Genomic DNA, 24,137 nt, shown 5'->3' on the forward strand with positions numbered 1-24,137 from the left:
CTAGATATGAACACTGACTTCTATAAAGACGCTTTGTGACAAACTATAATTGTAATCTGATTTGTTACAGTATCCATGATTAAGACATGATTAAAGCCACATGTTTTATCTCAGGAATTGTGTAACAGTGGTATTTAGGGACATTTTTTGCACTCGTGTTCTCCACTCTGGATGTCTAGAGTTACAGTTTGGGGCATTTCGGGAATGGTATGATCTTATTACTATGGTTAAAGGCAGTATGTAACCATAGATAGACACTTAGGAGGCAGTCAAGGGCATGTTTAAGCTCTGACGTTTTTCCAGCTTTTGTCTGAAGCTGTGGTTTGGACAGCTGAGTCAGTGAGAGATCTAAATGGAGGCAGGAGGCTTTCAGCCATGCTGAGCTACGCTGTCAGAGATCTGAGCGATGCCTTGGTCATACGAGGCTCCGAGGAGGTATGGTAACTTTGTCTAGACGTTTATTAATCATGAGTTTTATTTATTTATGCAAAGTGACTGAGAACTGAGGCAGAATCCAGGCCAAGCATAGAGCAGATGAGAGTTAATGGTCTTGCTAAATGGCCCAAGAGTGAATTTGTGGTTAAAGACCATCTCAGCAGGGGGTGTATTGAAGGGGATGGAGAGGCAAGTTGGGACCAGATGCTGTGAGTTAGGCCCATGCTTCTGATTAGCACCTGAATCAAACTGGAATGTTTCTTTGTTTCCAGAACAGTAGGAAGTTCTTCAGTATTTACAAACAAGGACGATGTATCCATAGTAACCAGAGGTGTATCATCATTACAATTCCATACAATGTCACATGAACAAATTCCTTGTAGTGTGAACAGTCGATCACCAAGTTCAAACATGTTGACTAGCAGCAGAAACAAGGATAAGAAACGGCCAATAAGAGTCTGCGAGAAAATGAAATTCATCTGCCGTCATGCGCAGCAGATCCCTGAATCTGGTTTGTCATCCGTCATCCGTCTATTTGCGAAGGCAAAATGTGAACACAATAATAATGCTTTGGTAAGAAATTATTTGGCATGTCATACACAAATGATTGTTGTTATTAATGGCATGATTCTTAAAAATAGTTCATTTTTATATTGTACCTCCTGTTCTCTTTGCAGAACAGACGATCCTTACTGCCCACCTCTCCCTAACCAATACTTTCTGCACATTTTTCTCTTATTTCTTTTTTTCATACAAAATAGTAATTTTTTTAGTAATAGTCATAGTAATAGTATATTAATAGTATATTAGTAATATTAGTATCATAGTAATGTTAATAGCCATAGTAATAGTACATTTTTTATTTTTAATTTCAATTTTAATTAATTTAATTTTTAATTTGTATTTTTTATGGTCTATTTTTTCAATTTATATATTTTTTAAATTTTTTTTTATTTTTATTTTATTTTAAATTTAATTTAATTATTTTTTAAAATTTTATTTATTTATTTTATTTTTGTGAGAAAGTGGGATTTGGGAATCAGACACGACCCTGAAAAATCGTGTGCTTTTTCTGAGAAGTGTACACACCAAAACACCAAACAACCGATTAAAGTTGTGCAAGTGAAAGTGTCAGCAATTACGGAAAACGCAACGAAATTGTGTGCAAATTTTCCCTCATACACCACGTACAGTATCTCACTCTTCATTGTTCCCAGTTTTTATATCCTAATGTGCATGAAGACACGTCTTTACCCAAGTCTTCAATCTTACAACATATAGTGTAGCAGTGCATGTGTGTGTGTGTGTGTGTGTGTGTGTGTGTGTGTGTGTGTGTGTGTGTGTGTGAGAGCTCCAGGATGAGCTAATAGATTGTGCATGATGTCCTCAAGCTATTTGGAACAGGAAAGAAGGATGATGAAACACATGAGTGAAGGGAGACACATGTGAGAGGAGGAAAAAGGGGGAATGGTGGAAGAACGAGTGTCATAGTTGTGGCTTTTGTTCTCTCTGTGTGTTTATGACGGGTTTGCGTTTCACTGTGTGGGGGCTTTGACTCATGACAAGGATGGGAAAATATGAGAGATATATATGTATTTCTGTCTGCACCAGTTTGGCTAATACGCAACATTTTCTTTTGAACCCAAATGTAGGAGATTGGCTAGCATGTATTGTGTGTTATAGCACTAAAGCTACACTAAAGCTATCCTGTCCACCAACAATTTTGCCATGCTAGGCTCCAATTCTGTAAACATAGCTCAATTTTTATTCTCAAATCTTAACCATGGACACAAACTAGCTGTTGGAATGAGCAATGTTTATTAGCTGGCTAAGTTATATTCACATAAATCCATGTTATTGCAACAGTAGGTTAAATTAACAATTAATTTGCCTAGCTAATGTTGTTATCTTTCTTTTACTATAAATTGCGACAAATTTAATGATTGCTGCTGTAACTTACATTAGCTGCCATTTATTTCACCTGGTTAATGTTGATAAATCATATTCACGTCCGTCTAGCTAATATAAATTTGGGTAACATCATACTAGCTATCTTTCTGTCACCAGATTAATGTTGCTATCTATCTTGTTAGCTTATCATTCTAGCCTGTAACACAACGAAGGACAGAATCATACTGTTGCTAAGAATTATTTTTATGATCTGTCTAAATCGTGTTAGTGCCAGTCTAACTAAGCTGAACATTATAAAATTAGGTGAAATTACTTATTTTAGCCTATAATTTTCCTGGTCAATGCTGCTATCTACAGTATAGCTATTAATTGCTATTACACTAGCTAGCGGGCGGCACGGTGGTGTAGTGGTTAGCACTGTCGCCTCACAGCAAGAAGGTCCGGGTTTGAGCCCCGTGGCCGGCGAGGGCCTTTCTGTGCGGAGTTTGCATGTTCTCCCCGTGTCCACGTGGGTTTCCTCCGGGTGCTCCGGTTTCCCCCACAGTCCAAAGACATGCAGGTTAGGTTAACTGGTGACTCTAAATTGACCGTAGGTGTGAATGTGAGTGTGAATGGTTGTCTGTGTCTATGTGTCAGCCCTGTGATGACCTGGCGACTTGTCCAGGGTGAACCCCGCCTTTCGCCCGTAGTCAGCTGGGATAGGCTCCAGCTTGCCTGCGACCCTGCAGAACAGGATAAAGCGGCTACAGATAATGAGATGAGATGAGACACTAGCTAGCATTTATTCTCCTGGTTAATGTTGCTACCTGTCTTGCTAACATTAGCTTTAGCGATTAGTTGGCTAAGTTATATTAATATCATGTTTATTAATATACTTCACTAGCTAGTTGCTAGTAAAGTTGGGTTAAATTATCATATGTTTACCTGGTTAATGTTGCTATATATATATGTCTAGCTACCCTTAGTGTTAGCTAATATTTAGTTAAGTAGCTAACTTTCTCCTCATACATTTCAGGTAAATTATATTAGCTAATATTTTCCACCTTGTTAATGTTGCTCTCTTTCGCTATCAGTTTGTTAAATTGTGTTAGCATCAGTCTGGCCAACTCGCTCATCACATATTTGAATTAAATTACATTTGCTACCATTTCTCCTCCTGTTTAATGTTGCTATCTAGCGAGCTGACCTTATGGTTCATTATTATTTGGTTAAATTTGATTAACACCAATTTAACTGAACAGCTCATCATACATCTAGCTAAGTTAATGTTTCTAGCTAAATATAGGGTATAGGTTTAGTTAGTAGTTGATTAAATAATATTAGCATAACTTGCTCATCATACATTTGGGTTAAATGACTTTTTTTGGAAGAGAAAAATTGGGTTAATGTGACTTTTTATCCAGCTAAGTAGCCTATATGGCTAGCTGTTTTTAAAAAAAAATTTAGATTAGCATTAGTCTAGCAAAGTTGTTCATCATATATTTGAGTTAAATTACATTAGCTGCATTTTTTTTTTTTTTTGCCTGGTTACTGTTGCTCTCTGTCCAGCTAACATTAGTTATAGCCATTATTTGGTTAAATTAGATTAGCATCAGGGGAGCTAACTTACTTGGGTTTAATTAATTTAGGTAAATTTCTTCCCACTTGATTAATTTTTTTTAATCTATCCAGCTAAATTTAGGCTTAGCTAATAGTTGGTTACATAATATTAGCAACTTACTCATCGTACCATTGCGTTTTAAATGTTTTAGCGACAATATTTTCCACCTGATTAATGTTTATTATCTATCTAACTAAACGTAGACTTTGCTATTAGTTGGTTAAATCACATTAGCTTCAGTGTAGATAACTAGCTCATCAAACATTTGGGTTAAATTCCATTAGCTACATTTTGTATACCTAGTTAACGTCGTTTTCGAGCTAACATCAGGGTTCGGTTATTTTCTTTGCTAACTTGTAAGATGTCCTTCCTCTTAAGAAATAGCTTTCGGATAGGATTTTTTTTGTTGTTGTTCGTGAAATGGCACAAACGTGTTTATCTTTATGGTAAAACACTAAATAGCTGTAACATCCAAATGTTCTCCATCACACAAGAAACCGCACTCAGACTTCATCACTGTGTATTTGCTGTAATTACAAACCTTCTACTTTCTAATTACGACATGAGAGGTTCCATCTGTAATGTAAGACAACTTTCTTTCAGAGTCGGGCACCTCAAAGGCTCCTAAATCAGCCTGTAGAACGACAGCGTGTCCTGACGAAGCTCGAGGAGGAGAGAATAGCAGGGAGAAGTGACAGAAGGGCTGTAATTAGTTGAGTTAATCAGAGAGATTTCACACAGGAGGAGGAGGAGGAGATGGGCAGGTGGAGGCAGGGCACTGATTGTTGTTTGTTCTCAGGAACTCTAAAGTTCAGGGTGTGTCCCCTCTGTGTGTGGTGCACCTGCTGAAAGGGAGAGAGGGATCACCTGCTCTCTCTCTCTCTCTCTCTCTCTCTCTCTCTCTCTCTCTCTCTCAGGTATTCGGATCCTCAGGAGCTGGAGGATATGCTGAGAAGCGCAAGGTGCACTTTTGTTCTCTTGTCTAGACTTGCTGATGTTTAAAGCTCCTGCTAATGCCAATTTTGCCCTGCATACCTGTAGATTAGAGAGAGAGAGAGAGAGAGAGAGAGAGAGAGAGAGAGAGAGAGAGAGGCGGGGGACTGGGATAAGAGAAAGATAAAAGAGATGTAAAGGGGAGGGAGAGACAACAAAAGAGAAACTGAAAATGGAGAAAAGGACAGTGTGGCAGACAGACAGACAGAAACTGAAAAGTAAAGCAAGAGAAAACGGCAGACTGAATGACAGGATAGATAGATAGATAGATAGATAGATAGATAGATAGATAGATAGATAGATAGATAGATAGATACTGAAAAGTAAAGCAAGAGAAAACGGCAGACTGAATGACAGGATAGATAGATAGATAGATAGATAGATAGATAGATAGATAGATAGATAGATAGATAGATAGATAGATAGATAGATAGAAACTGAAAAGTAAAGCAAGAGAAAAAGGCAGACTGAATGACAGGATAGATAGATAGATAGATAGATAGATAGATAGATAGATAGATAGATAGATAGATAGATAGATAGATAGATAGAAACTGAAAAGTAAAGCAAGAGAAAAAGGCTGACTGAATGACAGGATAGATAGATAGATAGATAGATAGATAGATAGATAGATAGATAGATAGATAGATAGATAGATAGATAGATAGAAACTGAAAAGTAAAGCAAGAGAAAAAGGCTGACTGAATGACAGGATAGATAGATAGATAGATAGATAGATAGATAGATAGATAGATAGATAGATAGATAGATAGATAGAAACTGAAAAGTAAAGCAAGAGAAAAAGGCTGACTGAATGACAGGATAGATAGATAGATAGATAGATAGATAGATAGATAGATAGATAGATAGATAGATAGAAACTGAAAAGTAAAGCAAGAGAAAAAGGCAGACTGAATGACAGGATAGATAGATAGATAGATAGATAGATAGATAGATAGATAGATAGATAGATAGATAGACTATAAAAGAGAGATACACAGCTGGAGAGACAGTGACAGGAAAAAGAAGAGAAAAAATGGAAGTCAAGACAAAAGGGTTAAGTGGAAGAACACAGAGATGCCCTGTGTCCGAAATCGCTCCCTACTCACTATATAGTGAGGACGCTATTTTGTAGTGCTGTCAGAAACCTTAGTGAGGATTATTTACACCCTATATAGTGCACTCAAAGTATCCCACAATGCATCACGAAAAGTAGTGCACAACGATGGTCACTAACCAAAGCGATATATCCCATCATGCATTGCGGTCCCGTTGAAAGAAATCAAATTAAAAGTCTCAGATTTGATTTAATAAAAGGCAGCAGCAAAGAAGAAAGAAAGTATTCCAGCTTGATTTAAAAGAACTGAAAGCTGCAGGTACTTTGTATTGATTAATGTGTGAAATGCGCTCAGTATAATATGGATTTATCACAAAAACACACGCATGTATTTATTATTTTGAAACCCACCAGCCGACTGATCTGGCACGTTTTAACTGTGCGACAGTAATGACGTAAATATCAGCGTGATGGACTAGTGTCCGAAAGCGTTTTTTCATTTTCCCAATGAGCTCACTGTATAGTCCTCTAGATAGTAATTCCCTATATAGGGATTAGTGAGTAGTGAACGAGTGAGCGATTTCGGCCACAGGAATAGAAAGATATAGGGCCTCTGCATGCTCTTGCGACAAGGCTTTCGCAGATAGCTTTTCGCAGACAGTTGTAATTTATCGTTGAGCGGGGAGTAATAGGTGTGCGCGATGTTATTCACCGCCACAACGCAAGGGGGCGTGAAGTCGCTAGGAGTAGTTGGTGGGTGTGGTTAGTGGAGTGTTTATCCTCCGGTTACTTATAATGACTAGAACTGGAGTCGTATAGATGTCCGTACTTCCTCACTTCCTCGATCAACCGCTCTTCGTGCTGCTCCATCTTCGCTCGTGTTTTTAAAAATGGCGGTAGTGAAACCAAACCAAACCGGGAAAGTAGGGAAGCGGAAGTGCGTATACAGCGGATGTAGAGTGGACCAATCAGAGCCCTCTTGTCTGCGACGCTGTCTGCGAGGCTTCTGCGGTGGTCACAATTTTTGGGAGGTGCGCACAGAGCGTCTGCGAAGGGGGGGGCTACGCAGACGCCATCTGCGACGCCATCTGCGAGGACTGCGTTGTCAGCATAAATTGGCCTATAGAAACATCCGAAGAAAGGGTGGGAGAGTGATAGAAATGGAGAGGGAAAGATGGAGGTAGAAATAAGGATGAAGTAAAAAAGAAACAGAGATGGCAGAAGAGTTAGGGGAAGGGAAGCAGAAGAGAGAGATGGATAGTGAAAGCAAGACAAGAGAGAGACAGAGACGGACAGATAGGGCACAGATTGCACACACACACACACACACACACACACACACACAGGGCATTTGATGAGGAGATAATAAGTGCCGGTCTGAGGGTGTGGGTTTCAAGCAGGTGCAATCACACACCCGCGTCTTCTTTTAAGGACAAGACGAAACAAGGCAGGGGGCAAGTGTGTGTGTGTGTGTGTGTGTGTGTGTGTGTGTGTGTGTGTGTGTGTGTGTGTATGACGTGTCCCCTTACCATGACTTATGTCAATATATCACATTCCCTTTCTCAAAACCTCCAGGAACCTTTGAGATAACTGATATATCACACACCACACACACGAACAGCTCAAAGCTAATACACACACTCCATATCTCTAACGTCGCCGCCTCCACAGAGCAATCCAGTGGATTAATGGCGTGTTATTCTTGGCTCGGTGTGGTGAGTGGATGGATGAAAATATCCCTGTTGTTTTCATCGGGCTGGTTATTTTGCAGCAGCACCAAATTTAAGAGAACGGATTAAATTTGTTTCAGATGCTAGCATACGACAGAAGTTTATGCTAATAAAGAGTTCATGCTAACGAATAAATCCTGGTGGTGTGTGGCGTGAGAAAGCGTACACTAATAACACGGTTGGAATGAGTTACGGTAGCTTTTTTGTCAATGAAATATATTTCATAGATTCAGATTATTTATGAGCTGAAATTTGCTTCATCAACCAGTACCAGAGACGAATTGTAGTCATGCTAATACAAAATGTAGCTGATGACAGATAGATGTCTGATTCAATTAATATTATGTCATTGACCTGTCTTTTTTTTTTTGAGGCAGAATTCTTGAACATTAACAATTCAAGACCTGTTTTATTTTATTCGCATTAAAACTCACACACACACACTCGCAGTGCATTGTGGGAATTCTTTGGTCACCCAAATTAACACTCATTTCCAGCCACATTTACGACATGGAGAAAGATCACCGCCATCAATAGTCATGTCCAGTTTCTCTGTTACTTTCAGTAAACTCCACCCCTTTTGTATTGTGGTGCATGATGGGAAGGGACAGCACAAAAAATTGGCATAAATGCAGACCATCGTGTGAATCGTTTTCAGAATTTTCACGATGATTTCACCAGACCTGAGGAGTGTAACATAACGTCACGATCTGTATCTGTTTAGTTCTCCACATATTCATGTCTACATCTCTTTAAGCCAGAAGTGGGCGTGGTTTAAATCCAAAGGGTTTTTTGATTTTAAATAAGGATACAGGTGCACAGGAATGTTTTAAATCCTGCTCATCCTGAAATTATTTTTGTTCGTTCCTTCATGAGATATTTTCTAACGAATTTATTTTCCAAAATATAAACAAGCAAGTAGCCGAATTTAAATCACCGCGATCCAAACCAGGCAGTTACTAAGGATGAACGAATTCACACTCTAAGTGTAAATGCATGGAGAGTTCAAGTTCATGTCGCTGAACGTGGTCTTTCTTTGTCCCGCAAGCGTCATATCTGGCAGAAAAAAATTGACCATTTTAGTTGGTTTTCTATTTGGTTTGTTTTCTCACTGCACGTTATTAAAAGAACCAAAAACCAAAATAAAAAATGTTCGTTGAGGGGCGTGTCGGACTGAAAACGCATGTGTAGAACTCCTTCATTCATTGATCAGAAATACAACGATGGAAAAAGTAAACAAAGTTTTGACAAGTGGGCTTAGATATCATAAAAGATTCTATTCACATTAACAGGATATGAGCAATCGTGCATTCTGATTGGCTAGTCTACTACTAGGATATCAGCTCATATACCGTGAGTAGAGAAAAACAAAATGGCGGAGCGTGTTGCTGAACCAACCGAGGACGAAATAAAAACTCTACTCGAAAACAAAATCCCAGAATTGTTAGCAAGTATTGAAAAGAAACAAAAATAGCTAAAAGGATATAGTTTTCTCCCCCAATACCGCTTGTTCCACCCTCCAGCCCAGTCAGTGGCAGTAATGCATCTTTAAATTGGTTTGCTAACCACCAAAAAAAACCCTAAAGGAGAAGAAGAAGACACACACGCCCCCCCCCCAAAAAAAGGCAACAAAATATGGAATGAAAGAATTTGATGGTAAGAACATCTCATCTCATTATCTGTAGCCGCTTTATCCTGTTCTACAGGGTCGCAGGCAAGCTGGAGCCTATCCCAGCTGACTACGGGCGAAAGGCGGGGTACACCCTGGACAAGTCGCCAGGTCATCACAGGGCTGACACATAGACACAGACAACCATTCACACTCACATTCACACCTACGCTCAATTTAGAGTCACCAGTTAACCTAACCTGCATGTCTTTGGGGGAAACCGGAGCACCCAGAGGAAACCCACGCGGACACGGGGAGAGCATGCAAACTCCGCACAGAAAGGCCTTCGCCGGCCACGGGGCTTGAACCCGGACCTTCTTGCTGTGAGGCGACAGCGCTAACCACTACACCACCGTGCCGCCTGGTAAGAGCATATCTTTTTTTATTTTTCAAGACTCATTATTGTCGCATTTTTCCCAAATTGCTCCTGCCATTTCACCGGTTTGTTTACTTTCTAAGCGGAAATTATTTGGTTGAACGTTTTGTATAAAGTTTATCAAATTTGCAAAATATAAAAATAAAAATGCTCTGTTTCTCAAAATCCAGTGAATGTGGATGGAATAAAACATTTATTCCACTCAATCTCGTCGTACATGGCTTATAGCCAACTCGGTGCTACGCGCCTCATCGGCTATCAGCTCATGTACGACTCGATTTTATGGAATAACTGTTAAATATTATCCATACAGGACGCTTTTTCCATGGAATAAAACCATGTGTTCTATTCCCTTCTAGTGGGTTTCGTTCATTTGGTTCGATAGCATGCAATGTTGTTAGCATATTGTTTATCCTACATGTATTACGTCACTACCCGATGGAAAATGAGCGTTGAATATGGCTTACGATATTGCATGGTTATCAAGACATGATGTTACATGTCAGAGATGTAAAACTTCCATGCTAGCGAGCGACTGTGACAATTTGTAAACAAACATGGCCGCCAGGTTTGCTTCGTTAAATACAGAAGATTTTGAGAGAATTTTGAAAGAGAAAGACACGTTGAACACCCGAAAGGAATGTGTACGGGTAATTATAATAATAATATTGGCTGGCTGTTTTCATGGTATATCAGATATATTCCATTCAGCTACTTGTCTTCGACTCATTCGGTATCATGCTAGCTGAATGGAATATATCTGATACACCACTCAACGCCAGCCAATATTATTTATATATCACCCAGAGAACATGATTAGTTTTTGACAGTATTTTGTGTTGTATTCTCTGTTTATTTTCTCTTTTTGTTCATCAGTCTCATAATCAATTCAGCACTGAATCACTTTTTCACTGCAGTCGAACCATGCCAGAGTTCGACTGGAACTGTACCTCGGTCACCTCGCTCTGATGGTCTTGGATCAGTGAGTTGGGTCAGCACCTCAGTGTGATTACTGTGGAAGAAAATGCAGTGTACTCATATTCGGGTACATCCTTACATCACTCAAAAAAACCCCAAACCCTAATATGTTACATGACTATGTGATTTGAGATACTAAGAGCATCGAATTATATTAGCATGTTATTATATTGACGAGAACGCACGCTTGACGACAATATGCCTTCTTACTTAACGTATACAATAGGCCAATTCCCTGCACACTTATCACCGACTGTCACAGACACCTCCTGTTTACCTCCTGTCTTACTTCCTGGTTCCTTCTTTGTGTTCTACGTCCTGGTTTTCACAGTTTCTGCTTTATGTCTTCCTACTGCTCCGGCTCCATCCTGTAAACTGATAACGCTACACGTTTCCCATGATTCCTGTTCGCACCTGACCCTCTTTACTGATCTATCTGAGGTTCAGAGAACAACGGTTCCATCCATAACTAGCAATTTTTCATCTCCTGAGCTGCAGCGAGATAAACTGAATATCGTGTTGTGTAATTGATGTTTAAGGAAGTGTGAGAGAGAGAGAGAGAGAGAGAGAGAGAGAGAGAGAGCACAGAAGGTACAGCCAGGTGGAGCGAGTGAGGACAGAAGGTGCCTTCGCCCTGAAGGTGCACTCAGGTGGTCACACACACACCTGTTCCCCAACTCACAGCACAGATTGGTTACATTCTCTCTCTCTCTCTCTCTCTCTCTCTCTCTCTCCCCTTTTCTCTCTCTCTCCCCTTTTCTCTCTCTCTCTGTCTTTCTCTCTCTCTGTCCCCCTTTTCTCTCTCTTTCTTTTTCTCTCTCCCCCCTTTTCTCTCTCTCTCTCTCTCCCCCCTTTTCTCTCTCTCTCCCCCTTTTCTCTCTCTCTTTTCTCTCTCTCCCCCTTCTGTCTCTCTCTCTCCCTTTTCTCCCCCTCTCTCCCCCTTCTCTCTCTCTCCCCTTTTCTCTCTCTCTCTTTTCTCTCTCTCCCCTTTCTGTCTCTCTCTCTCCCTTTTTCTCCCTCTCTCTCCCCCCTTCTCTCTCTCCCCTTTTCTCTCTCTCTCTCCCCCTTTTCTCTCTCTCTTTTCTCTCTCTCCCCCTTCTGTCTCTCTCTCTCCCTTTTTCTCCCCCTCTCTCCCCCTTCTCTCTCTCTCTCCCCCCTTTTCTCTCTCTTTTCTCTCTCTCCCCTTTCTGTCTCTCTCTCTCCCTTTTTCTCCCTCTCTCTCCCCCCTTCTCTCTCTCCCCTTTTCTCTCTCTCTCTCTCCCCCTTTTCTCTCTCTTTTTTCTCTCTCTCCCCCTTCTGTCTCTCTCTCTCCCTTTTTCTCCCTCTCTCTCCCCCTCTCTCCCCTTCTGTCTCTCTCTCTCTCTCCCTTTTTCTCCCCCTCTCTCCCCCTTCTCTCTCTCCCCCTTCTTCTCTCCCCTTTTCTCTCTCTCTTTTCTCTCTCTCCCCCTTCTGTCTCTCTCTCTCTCCCTTTTTCTCCCCCTCTCTCCCCCTTCTCTCTCTCTCCCCCTTCTCTCCCCTTTTCTCTCTCTTTTCTCTCTCTCTCCTTTCTGTCTCTCTCTCTCTCCCTTTTTCTCCCTCTCTCTCCCCCTTCTCTCTCTCTCCCCCTTCTCTCCCCTTTTCTCTCTCTCTCCCCTTCTCTCCCTTTCTCTCCCCCTCCTTCTCTCTTCCCTTCTCTCCCTTTCTCTCTCTCTCCCTCCCTCTCTCTCTCTCATTCACACACACTGCATCATCATCACTGCAAATCTTTCAGATAGAGATAATAATCATAATTATGTCACATCATGCACACTTCATCATCATCATCACTCTGAATCTTTCACACCATCTTCATAAAGATTCTTTGTATTCACCAAATATTTTTTAACATAACCACACACACACACACACACACACACACACACACACAGGTCGCTGAGCTGCGACAGTGTGAGCAGCTTGGCCCATCACTGCTGAAATGTGTGTACAGCTGTCAGTGTGTAACTCGAGCCGCTGCCCACCTGAGTGTGTAGAGACAAAACAATAACACACTCTTCTTCTCTTCTTTTCTTCTCAAAAGAGAAGAGAAGAGAAGAAGAGAAGCATCCTGATGATGTATCTGGCTGGAACGGCTTTCCTACCAGAAATCCTTCTGGAGGAAAGTAAAATATAAAATGTAAAATCCTCCATCCTGATGCGAAGCCAAATCCAAAATGGCTTCCTGTTCCCTACATGTCCTCACTACATAGTATAAAAATCAATGGTCCTGTAGAACTTACACTACACTCACCGGCCACTTTAATAGGAACTTGTTGTTGATTCTAAGATCCCTGTTCTTGGCTGCAGGACTGGAACCCAATATGTTCTTCTTTCTGCTGTTGCATGCTGAGATGCTTTTCTGCTCACCACGGTTGTAAAGAGTGATTATATGAGTTACTATATCCTTCCTGGCAAAAAAGCTCAAACCAATCTGTCCATTTTCCTCTGACCTCTCTTATCAGCAAGGCGTTTGTTTCCACCCACAGAACTGTCGCTCACTCAGTTCAGTGTTTTTTGTTTTTCGCACCGTTCTGTGTAAACTCTAGAGACTGTTGTGTGTGAAAACCCCAGGAGATGCTTTGTGCTGCTGTCAAGGGATCGGCTGATCAGAGAACTGCATAAAACGCTGGTGTACCTCGTGGGTGTTCCTAAAAAAGTGGCCGGTGAGTGTATATAGTGCATTACAGAAAAGACCCAGATTGTTGTGTTTGGTTATTTTTATACTTAAAGTGCCATTCCACCATTGGATGTATTTTTTTGGCATAAAATACAATATATTTTATGACAACATGAATAGACAGAGAAATCTTTTAGCTTCAAAATGATATATCAAACATAATTTTTTGACAACGACAAGTATATTAATTTTGTGACCAAAGTCACCTACCCTTTTAATTTCCGCGCGGTAGTGAAACGTGATGTCATCGGCAGGTTCCCCTTCTTGTGACGTGGCACAGATTATCAGCAATGACGGATAGAACGCGATTGTCAGCTTCGGAAAAGAAGTGAAGGAAAATAGCAAGTGATGCCCAAAGGAGACGGTCCATGGTGAATATCGGCACAGCAATCGACAAGTGGAAATCGCGTTCTATCCGCCATTGCCGATAATCTGTGCCACGTCACAAGAAGGGGAACCTGCCGATGACATCACGTTTCACTACCGCGCGGAAATTAAAAGGGTAGGTGACTTTGGTCGCAAAATTATTATACTTGTCGTTGTCAAAAAATTATGTTTGATATATCATTTTGAAGCTAAAAGATTTCTCTGTCTAGTCATGTTGTCATAAAATATATTGTATTTTATGCCAAAGAATACATCCAATGGTGGAATGGCACTTTAACCTTCCTTCTATTTTACCTAATATTAAAGTATTGGCACCCATAGCTGTGTTTGGGTCACTTTGGGCCACCATTAGAACAAAACAAATCACTGTTCTATCGATGTTCATTTCTACAACCTTTTGTTTATGTAAATAAGCTACAAGTACATTTTGGCCATTATTTTACCCAATAAACTCAAATTCTGCCAGGGCAATATTAAGTAAACATATCATTTCTTCTGTCACTTGACACCAATGACTAGGCTCTAGTAAAATAGGACATTTCTAGGAGAAAGAAGTGCTAGCAGAAATAAATGCAATATTAGGCTTAAAATAACATTTATTAAAACAGCTTACAGTGTTTTTCCTTTCATTTTCACCCTCATTTGGTTTGGTTTTGGCCAATTTCCATCCATAGCCAGCTCTTCTAGCTGAGGGGCATGTAGGACTGAAAACGTATGTGTAGAACTCTTTAGAAGACCATATAATAATAATAATAATAATAACAATAATAATAATAATAATAAAACTTGTATAGTGCATTTATCACACCCAAGGTCGCTTTACAATTACAAAAAAAAATCCACCAAAAGAGGGTGAGGATGTAATTCCAGTGGCGTAGCTGCCCACAATCCCACCAAAAGTCGTAAGAAGGTATGTCCCAATTCGCCTGCACAGCCACCGTGACGCCACTGGGCCAAATTGCTCGGAACACCGCACCAAGCACAGAAGCACCACCACACAGAGCGTTGTTCAACCCTGATGTTAAAAGAGCAACGAGCTCAGTGCAGTCCATAGCAAGGAGCACAGGCATCACCTATGGCAGACCAAGGCCTGAAGGGAATCAACACCCAAAATTGGGTCCGGAGCTACACCACAAACGGCAGACAAAACATCCAAACAGAGAACAAACATCAAACCATACAATCACAAAAAGAAAAAATAAATAAAAAATATAGCTCTCCCCATCGCATGACAGTCATCGACCAATGAGTAATGTGTTTCTTCTGAGACACGTGAAGTTCCTGCATACTTGGAGGAAAGTGCTATCCGCCCTCTTCTACATACATGAACTCACACACACCCATGAGTGGTGTAGAGAGATATGAGAGAGAGAAACAAAGAGCAAGAGAGAGATAGCAATGGCCAGTTTTGCTCTTTTGGACTCCTGGTCACAGTAGCAGGGAGCATGGACAAGATGGGAGGATGCAGTTGAGAGGAAAGTGACCTGGGCTGAGCTCTGGAAAGCTGAGCCTCACCGCATTAAATTTCTCATCCAGGCAGTGTACGATGTACTCCCAAGTCCAGCGAACCTGCACACATGGGGCAATACAGAGTCATCAGCATGCCCTCCGTGTTCCAAACAAGGAACCCCGGAACACGTCCTCAGTTGCTGCAAAAAAGCACTTGGAGAGGGACGGTACCGATGGAGGCATGATCAGGTCCTGAAGTCCATCACTGAAGCCATCAGCACAGGACTTGATTTGGCCAAGGGGTGCAAACCCTCCAAGAAGACCACCACCTTTGTCAGAACAGGAGAGCAGCCCAATCCTTCCAAAAGAACAGCATCGGCAGGCATCCTTACCTCAGCACGGGACTGGCAGCTGTTGGTTGACATTTGATGACAGTTGAAGTTTCCCAGCCAAATCACAGCCACCACCATGTGACCAGACATTGTCCTAGTGTCTGAGTCAACCAAGCAAGTTGTGATGCTGGAGCTGACAGTTCCATGGGAAGATCGCTTGGAAGAAGCCTTCGAAAGGAAGCTCTCAAAGTACACGGAGCTGGTTAACACCTATCAGCAGGCTGGATGGAGAGCAAGGTGTATCCCAGTGGAAGTAGGGTGCAGAGGATTTGCAGCTCATTCCCTAGTCAGAGTCTTTAGCAATCTGGGCATCGTAGGAGAGAGGAAAAGGAGAGCCATCCACAGTATTACCAACGTGGCAGAGAGAGCCTCAAGATGGCTGTGGCTCAAAAGAGGAGAGCCATGGAGACAGTAGCTAGCCACCTGGACACAAGCCAGGGTTTGATCAGCCCTAGCTGGGTCACCTGGAGGAGGGTGTATGATGTTGAAAGACCCGAAACACCCAATGATTCCAAGAACATCACTGAGGATGTGTCCAGAGGCAGTGTCGAAAGATGCATGTTCACAACAGTAGCAAACTGTTACTATTAGAGCTGGGACTTGAGCTCAGTCAAACCTTAGCCAGACACCAAAAAAGCAACAGGGCAAAGGATTTTATAAGGGATTAGCGGTAAGCTGCCAGGTCGTGCCACTGTGTGTAGCTGTTGATGTTGATTTTAAAAGTAACTAAGGAAATTACACAGGGAAATGAATACTTAAGTCTGAGTGTAAAATACTGTAGCGAGTGTGCAGTGTGGAAGAAGAGTCTGGAGACAGAAATCTTAGTTTCTCGGTCGTTAGCCTGTAGCTCTCAATAGCACTGACCACTTTATTAACATTCGCTAACACTACTGACGAACGCTACACCGGCTGGAAGCTGACTTCAATGCTGCGCTCACAGCACCGACTCGTGGTTAAGCTCGCGTTGGCCTTCGAGAAGGCCGAGGGCAATACGTTTTTGGTCCCTCCCACTATAAATCAAAATCTGATTGGTTAATTAATTCATCTGTCACTTCCTACATAAACATACACTGCCATGGCCTTCTGTCCCGGCAATGAAGTCCTAACCAATGAGTGAGCAGCTCTAAACTCTTCTCAGCTGAGAGACAGCAAACAAAACAATCTCATTGGTTGGATAACTCGATTTTAATGTTTTCAGGACAGTCAATTCTGTCCTTTGATTTCTCAAGCAAATTTGATAGAAAATAAGGCCAAATTAGAATTCAAAGAGAATAATTATTATGAAATTATATATAACGTTTGAAATGCTGATATGTTTGGGCTTCTCTGAAGGTCTAGAAGGCCCTAACGGTTCCCATCTGCCTGGCCATTGTGGCATCGTTGGGTTTCAAACTCGCGATCTACCAATGATTGGCTGAATGAGTTTCTGTTGCCCAATGTGGAAGTCTCACACAGCATTATTTTTGCTAAGAACATACATACATATGCGTCCTGATGCTGCATTTGATTAGAGGTCATAACATCTAATTCTTGACATCCGACCAGGAAAACGCCCCCTCAACTCGGAACTCCTACTCAGGAACTGAATGGTCTTTTCAACTCGAGTTCCTCCGAGTTCAGCCTTACATGATGTGACATTGAATCAAAATGGCTGCTCACAGCATCGTAAACAAACACAGCGGCGCTTCTTACCTTTAAATGAGCTATAGCCTACTGTATATACATGCATTAGCTTGAGGAACAATCAACACACAGACATTCTCTTATTAAATCAAAAATCAAAAATATTCATCACTCGTCACACTTAGCTGGAAAACTTGTTGCTAACAAAAACGAACATGGAGGTGTCCATGCTTTTTCCCCTACACTGTAACTTGAAAATCACTTCATTCCGAGCTCCGACGTCTCACTTCTATGGTTTCTGTGCTCCTTACACTTTTTTATTTGTTGATTATGTTGTATGATAAACAAGTGCGGTTTCCTGTGTGATGGTAAAAGGACACAAGGAGTCAAACAGGAAGGAGAGTGAGGAAGTATTTAAAAGCCACATGTGTGTCTAAATCAGCTCAGCCATATGGAGCCTTTCCTCCCCGGGGAACGGCAACAAACCTGAACATGTGCCACGAATGCACATCTGTGTGTGTTTGTGTGTGTATGAGAGAGAGAGAGAGAGAGAGAGAGAGAGAGCTCACAGCAGGCAAGTGCATGTGCTGCCATAAGTATCCACTTGTGCGTCAATGAACAAGTGCACAGACTTCCATAAAAGGTGTGTGTGTGTGTGTGTGTGTGTGTGTGTGTGTGTGTGTTGTCAGCAAGTGTTTCTGCTATTGCGCTGATTTCACAGCCTGTGTATCACCTGACACACTATCCATCTTTTTTTTTCTTTCTGAACCTGTCTCATTGACTCAAGTGTGAATTTTTTTGTTACTAGCATTTAGTTGTTTTTTTCCTTAAAGTTTCACTGTACGAATATGACACTAACTATCTAATATAATTATACACAAGAGAACAACAATAAACATGATAAGGTTTTATCAAGATCACATTTGTTGTTAATTATCTGAGTATTCTCTCTCTCTCTCTCTCTCTGTGTTTTTTCACTTTTTTTCATAGATGATAAATTTTATATATTATATAAACACGAGTGTATTACTGGGGGCGGCACGGTGGTGTAGTGGTTAGCGCTGTCGCCTCACAGCAAGAAGGTCCGGGTTCGAGCCCCGGGGCCGGCGAGGGCCTTTCTGTGTGGAGTTTGCATGTTGTCTGCGTGGGTTTCCTCCGGGTGCTCTGGTTTCCCCCACAGTCCAAAGACATGCAGGTTAGGTTAACTGGTGACTCTAAATTGACCGTAGGTGTGAATGTGAGTGTGAATGGTTGTCTGTGTCTATGTGTCAGCCCTGTGATGACCTGGCGACTTGTCCAGGGTGTACCCCGCCTTTCGCCCGTAGTCAGCTGGGATAGGCTCCAGCTCGCCTGCGACCCTGTAGAACAGGGTATTTTTCATCCGAGCTCCACCTGAGACATGGAGAACTAAAACCGTGACATAAATCTCTATCTGTCACTCGTGAGAAAATCACTGATAAATTGATGTTTTGATAAATTTGGGGACTTTTGTTTGTGAATGTGTCGATATAATAAAAAGAAAGTCACACATTGGCTTGAAGATATGAAGTTTATCTTCTTGTGTTGAAAAACTCACATTTTTCATACAAAATGCATCATGGATCTGAGTGACATATTTAAATAATATTGGCTGGTGTTGAGTGGTATATCAAATATATTCCATTCAGCAAGCATGATACTGAACGAATCAAAGATGAGTAGCTGAATGAAATATATTTGATAGACCACGAAAAAAATCCAGCCATTATTATTTTTATTATTATTATTACACATACACATTCCTTTCGGGTGTTCAACGCATCTTTCTCTTTCAAAATTCTCTCAAAATCTTCCATATTTAACGAAGCAAACTTGGCGGCCATGTTTGGTTACAAATTGTCCCACTAGGAAGTTTTACGTCTCCGACGTATGATGTCATGTTGTCTTGACAACCATGCAATATCATAAACCATATTCAACGCTCATTCTCCATTAGGTAGACTGACGTAATACACGTAGGAATGAATGAAACCCGCTAGAACACATGTTTTTATTCCATTGAAAAAGCGTCCTGTATGTATAATAATTCATGATATTTCACTCCAATGACATCACTCCCAGTGTTTTCCCGCTGCATTGGCAAAATGGCAAACTGGTTCAAAATGAAAATTCTTTTGATTCACTTGCGTATTTTTTTTTTTTTTGTGTGTGTGTGTGTGTGTGTGTGTGTGTGTGTGTGTGTGTGTGTGTGTGTGTGTGTGTGAGAATGTGTCCATATAAAATAAAGAACATTGCATAACGGTGGTGCAAAGATTTGAAGTTTATCTTCTCGTATTGAAAATATTTTCACTTGTTCACTTCACTCGCTCGTGATATACAGTATACATTCACCACTCGAAGATATACTTTAGATCTTTGTGCCACTGTGTAATATCCTCTCTCTCACAATATAACAAAACAATATACTTTTACTGACTCAGATAAAAGAATGAACACCGATGAAGAGAAAAAAAACCTTAAATAGTATTTTCAATAAAATTCATGTTCTTATGAGAACACAGAGAGAGTTATAACTATAATAACTCCATTTTAAAATGAAAATGAAATGAGGTTTTTTTTTTTCCCCCCGGGGGGGGGTGCAGTATTCTTATAATTCTTATATTGATCTTTGTGCATGTTTGATATATAGGTAATATAGTTTAAAACGTGCTTTTTTGAGTTATCTGCACATCATGTTAACATTTCAGTGGGCTGAGGAATTTATTTTGCTCAATTTTATTACTTAATTTAAAAAAAAAAAAACAATTACACAGGGAACAACCCAAAGTACAGTCTCAATCCATTAAATTAATATTTAAAATGTTGTTGTTTACTGTTATCCAGACTTTATCAAGTGAGTAAAGAATAAAAAATAGACTAGCAACTCATTTCTTTACCAGCGACGTAGGCGTGGGGTTATTGAGTCGTATTTGGGGTATTTAAGATAAGATTGCTGCTCACTTCCTGTTATTTAATTAATGACATTTTTCTACCATTCATGTGATTCAACACTGACCAGTTCTGACTCCAAATAAGGAACTATTCCTGGTCAAATCTCTGGGTGCGTGCGTGTCCGATTCCTGTCACATGTACTGTACACTCACCAGCCACTTTATTAGGAACATGCATACACACACCTGCTGTTTTTTTGCAGTTCTCTAATTAGCCAATCCTTTGACAGCATCACAATGCATCAAATCATACAGACACAGATCAAGAGCTTGTGGCATGGGTGTTGGTTTGAGCCAGATGGATTGGTTTGAGTATTTCAGAAACTGCTGATCTCCTGGGGTTTTCACACACAGCAGTCTCTAGAGTTTACACAAAATGGTGCGAAAAACAAAAAACATCATCGAGTGAGTGAGTGAGTGAGTGAGTGAGAGAGTGAGAGTTCTGTGGATTGAAAAAAAAACCAAACGCCTTGCTGATAAGAGAGGGTCAGAGGAAAATGGACAGATTTTAGGTGGTTCAAGCTTTTTTTTTTCCAGGAAGGATATAGTAACTCATATAATCACTCTTTACAACCGTGGTGAGCAGAAAAGCATCTCAACATGCAACAGCAGAAAGAAGAACACATCAGGTTCTACTCCTGCAGCCCAGAACAGGGATCTTATGGCCCTTTTCCACTACCCTTTTTCAGCTCACTTCAGCCCGACACAGCTCGCGTTTCGACTACCTCAGAGCAGCACGACTGAGCTCACTTCAGCCTTACTCAGCACCCAAAACTCGCACGGTTTTGGAGTGGGGCTGAAGTGAGCCCAACCGAGCCGAGTGGGGCTAGGGGCGTGAGGAGACACTCCCTGTGCACTGATTGGTGAGGAGGAGTGTCCTCACATGCCCACACACGCCCCGCGAGCACGCTGGGATCTGTAAACACCGTAAACCCGGAAGAAGAAGAATTACGACAAAGAAGAAGAAGAAGATCAGAAAACTAGCCTCGCCTCATCTATACGCTCTTGCCAGTATCTGTTGGCGTTGTCGGTGACAACAAGCCACAGCACCAAGACCAGCAACACTAACGACTCCATGTCCTCCATGTTTATTGTTTACTATCCGGGTCGTGAGACTACCGCTTAAAAGCTCACTGATGTCACTGTTTGCGCCGCCTAACGACATCACGTGACGTCCACCCACTTTCGCTAACTCCACCCAATGTGTCCACCCACTTCCAGCCAGCACGGTTCAGCGCGGTTGTAGTCGAAATGCAACTCCAACAGCCCCGCTCAGCTCGACTCAGCCCAACGCAGCACGGCACGGCTCAGCCCAACTCAGCCGCGTTGGTAGTGGAAAAGCCCCATTAGAATCAAGAACAAGTTCCTGTTAAAGTGGCCAGTGAGTGTAGTGTGTGTGTGTTTGGTGATCACCCTGTACAGGCTGATTTATAGCTGTACGTAGTTTCTACGCAGAACCTATGCAATGGTCGACGCTGACCAATCACGGTTGTTGCAATCTGTATCACTGCGATGTGTGGTTACATTTCTTTCTACACTTTGAGATCCCAATTTTTCCCATTCTGATGTCTGAACATTGTGAACATTAACTGAAGCTCTTGATTTGTATCTGCATGATTTTATGCACCAAGGGATCGGCTGATTAGAGAATAGCATGTGGACTTCATGGGTGTTCCTAATAAAGTGGCCGGTGAGTGTACACACAAGGCCGTTTTGAAAACGGCAAGCAAACTAAACCAAGATTGTGAAATACATCATAAGAAGCTGTGGCTGAATCTTAAACGCTGCTGTACTGCTGAACATTCAGTATAAAACCCGACACTTGTTCTACAATGCCATTCTGTTATCCACTATGTAGTGAGCATATACAGTGAACCTGACGTCTAATCTGACAATGGAAACGGAGATAAATAAATATCAGCAGCATGAAAACATTACTGTGGGGAATAAATCAAATCTGAAATCTTTTATGATGTAATCAAATTCTAGCTCCGCCCACACAGGCCTTTTTGACTCACCTGCAGAAAGGGGAACCAAATTCAGTACAGGTACTTCGTAAATTCAGAACGTTAATGCGGATTTTTTTTTTCTTTCCACTTTTTTTTCTGCGAGTGTATGAATTACTGACATTTGTTCTCCATTATCTCTTTAGTCCCTTTTATCAATCCTTCGTAAATAAGAACGGACAGTAAAAAAAAAGAAAGATAATAAGAAGAGAATACGTTTTTGTTTTCGAGATTAGATGTGTTGAAATGCCAACTGGCTCCATGTGTCTGCTCTTTTCTTTCGCTCTGCGTTAAAGACACACACTGAAGTCATTACACTCCAGCTTGTTTTTTCAGGGTTTCAAACCTCCAGGAAAAACGGCCCTCCTGCAGAGAGAACTGAGAGAATTCCCACACACACACAAACATGCACACATACACACACACTGTGGAACCGGCACCGCTCCAGAGACCCCTGCCGCCACCACATAAGGCTTTCCAGATGTGCTTACATCCGTCCCTGTGCACAGAGATGCCACCAAACACACACACACACACACACACACACACACACACACACACACACACACACACACACACACAGAGAGAGAACCACCCCCCTCACACTCACCTTGGGGGTAATCTGTCAGAATAGGGACAGTGTCATGTTAACAATGCATCTATTCTCTGTGTGTGTGTGTGTGTGTGTGTGTGTGTGTGTGTGTGTGTGTGTGTGTGTGTGTGCGCGTGCACACGACTGTGTGTGTCTTTTCAAAGCGGCTACAAGCACTTATGAACATCCTGCAATGGCACATGATGACAAAACGCATTATGCTTATAAATGACGGCCCTCCAAAAAGCATATTACAAAGGGAACCAGACGTCCTCGTTCTTTGATACAACAGGATTTAGATTGCAGGTTTTCGTTTGTCATAGCGGAAGTGGAAAAGTGCACGATGAGACTGTATGGAAGGGGGTCATAATTATTCACAAATGTGCACATCATGATCCGGTCAATCAAACAATACAGTATGTCCTGTCCATTATTCAGAAGAACATGCATTGATTTGTACAAGTGGATACTTATCTGTGAATCTGTTTACGCTTGTGCCAACAAAAGACTGGTGCCAACACATGCCTTAAAAAATAATGAAATGAAATGTTTCAACATTTAAAAAAACACAATAAGCAGTAAGCATTCGTCATTGTTTGTCGTCATTCATATGAACCAACCAGGAGTCACAGTGGGAGGTTGGGGCGAGAGAGCCAGTTGACAGTAAGGCCATCAAGAGTCTTTAGTCCCAGGATTCTGTTGGGTGCACCGAAGACAGGACAGGGTTTGAGTATGTGGCTCACAGTTTGGGGGCACCACAGGAGCAGTTCTCAGAAGCTGCTGCACCAATGATGTGGAGGAAGGCCTGAGTTTTCCCCCAACCAGTGCAAAGACGGTTCAGCCTGACCCAGGCAGGGTGTGGGAGGGAGTGCCCAACAGGTTTAGTGGAGGGCTCAGGAGTGTAATTGTGCAAGATGGAATTAGTACCCTCCCATTCCTTGTGCCACTGATCCATGACCCAATCGGAGGTGAGGGGGGTGCTGTTCTCAAGCTCTGCAGCACATGCAGCAAAGTGCTTGCGGTTAAGGCGCGGTTGAGTATTAACTTTGCTGATGTTTGGCACCAGGCTGACCGGGATACAGGATTTCTCCAAGAGTTTGAGAACCAGGTGGTTCCTTTGGATGCTGGCAGGCGGGATGCCTGCAACAACAGGCAGCATAGCAGAAGGAGTGGGAGCCATGCATATAGAGATAACTCTCAAGGGATCGTTGATCATGGTATCAATGACTGGGGTGTGGTAACTATGCACCCAGACCGGAGCAGCATACTCTGCAGTGG

This window comes from Neoarius graeffei, chromosome 13, assembly GCF_027579695.1.
Source record: "Neoarius graeffei isolate fNeoGra1 chromosome 13, fNeoGra1.pri, whole genome shotgun sequence".
NCBI lineage: Eukaryota > Metazoa > Chordata > Actinopteri > Siluriformes > Ariidae > Neoarius > Neoarius graeffei.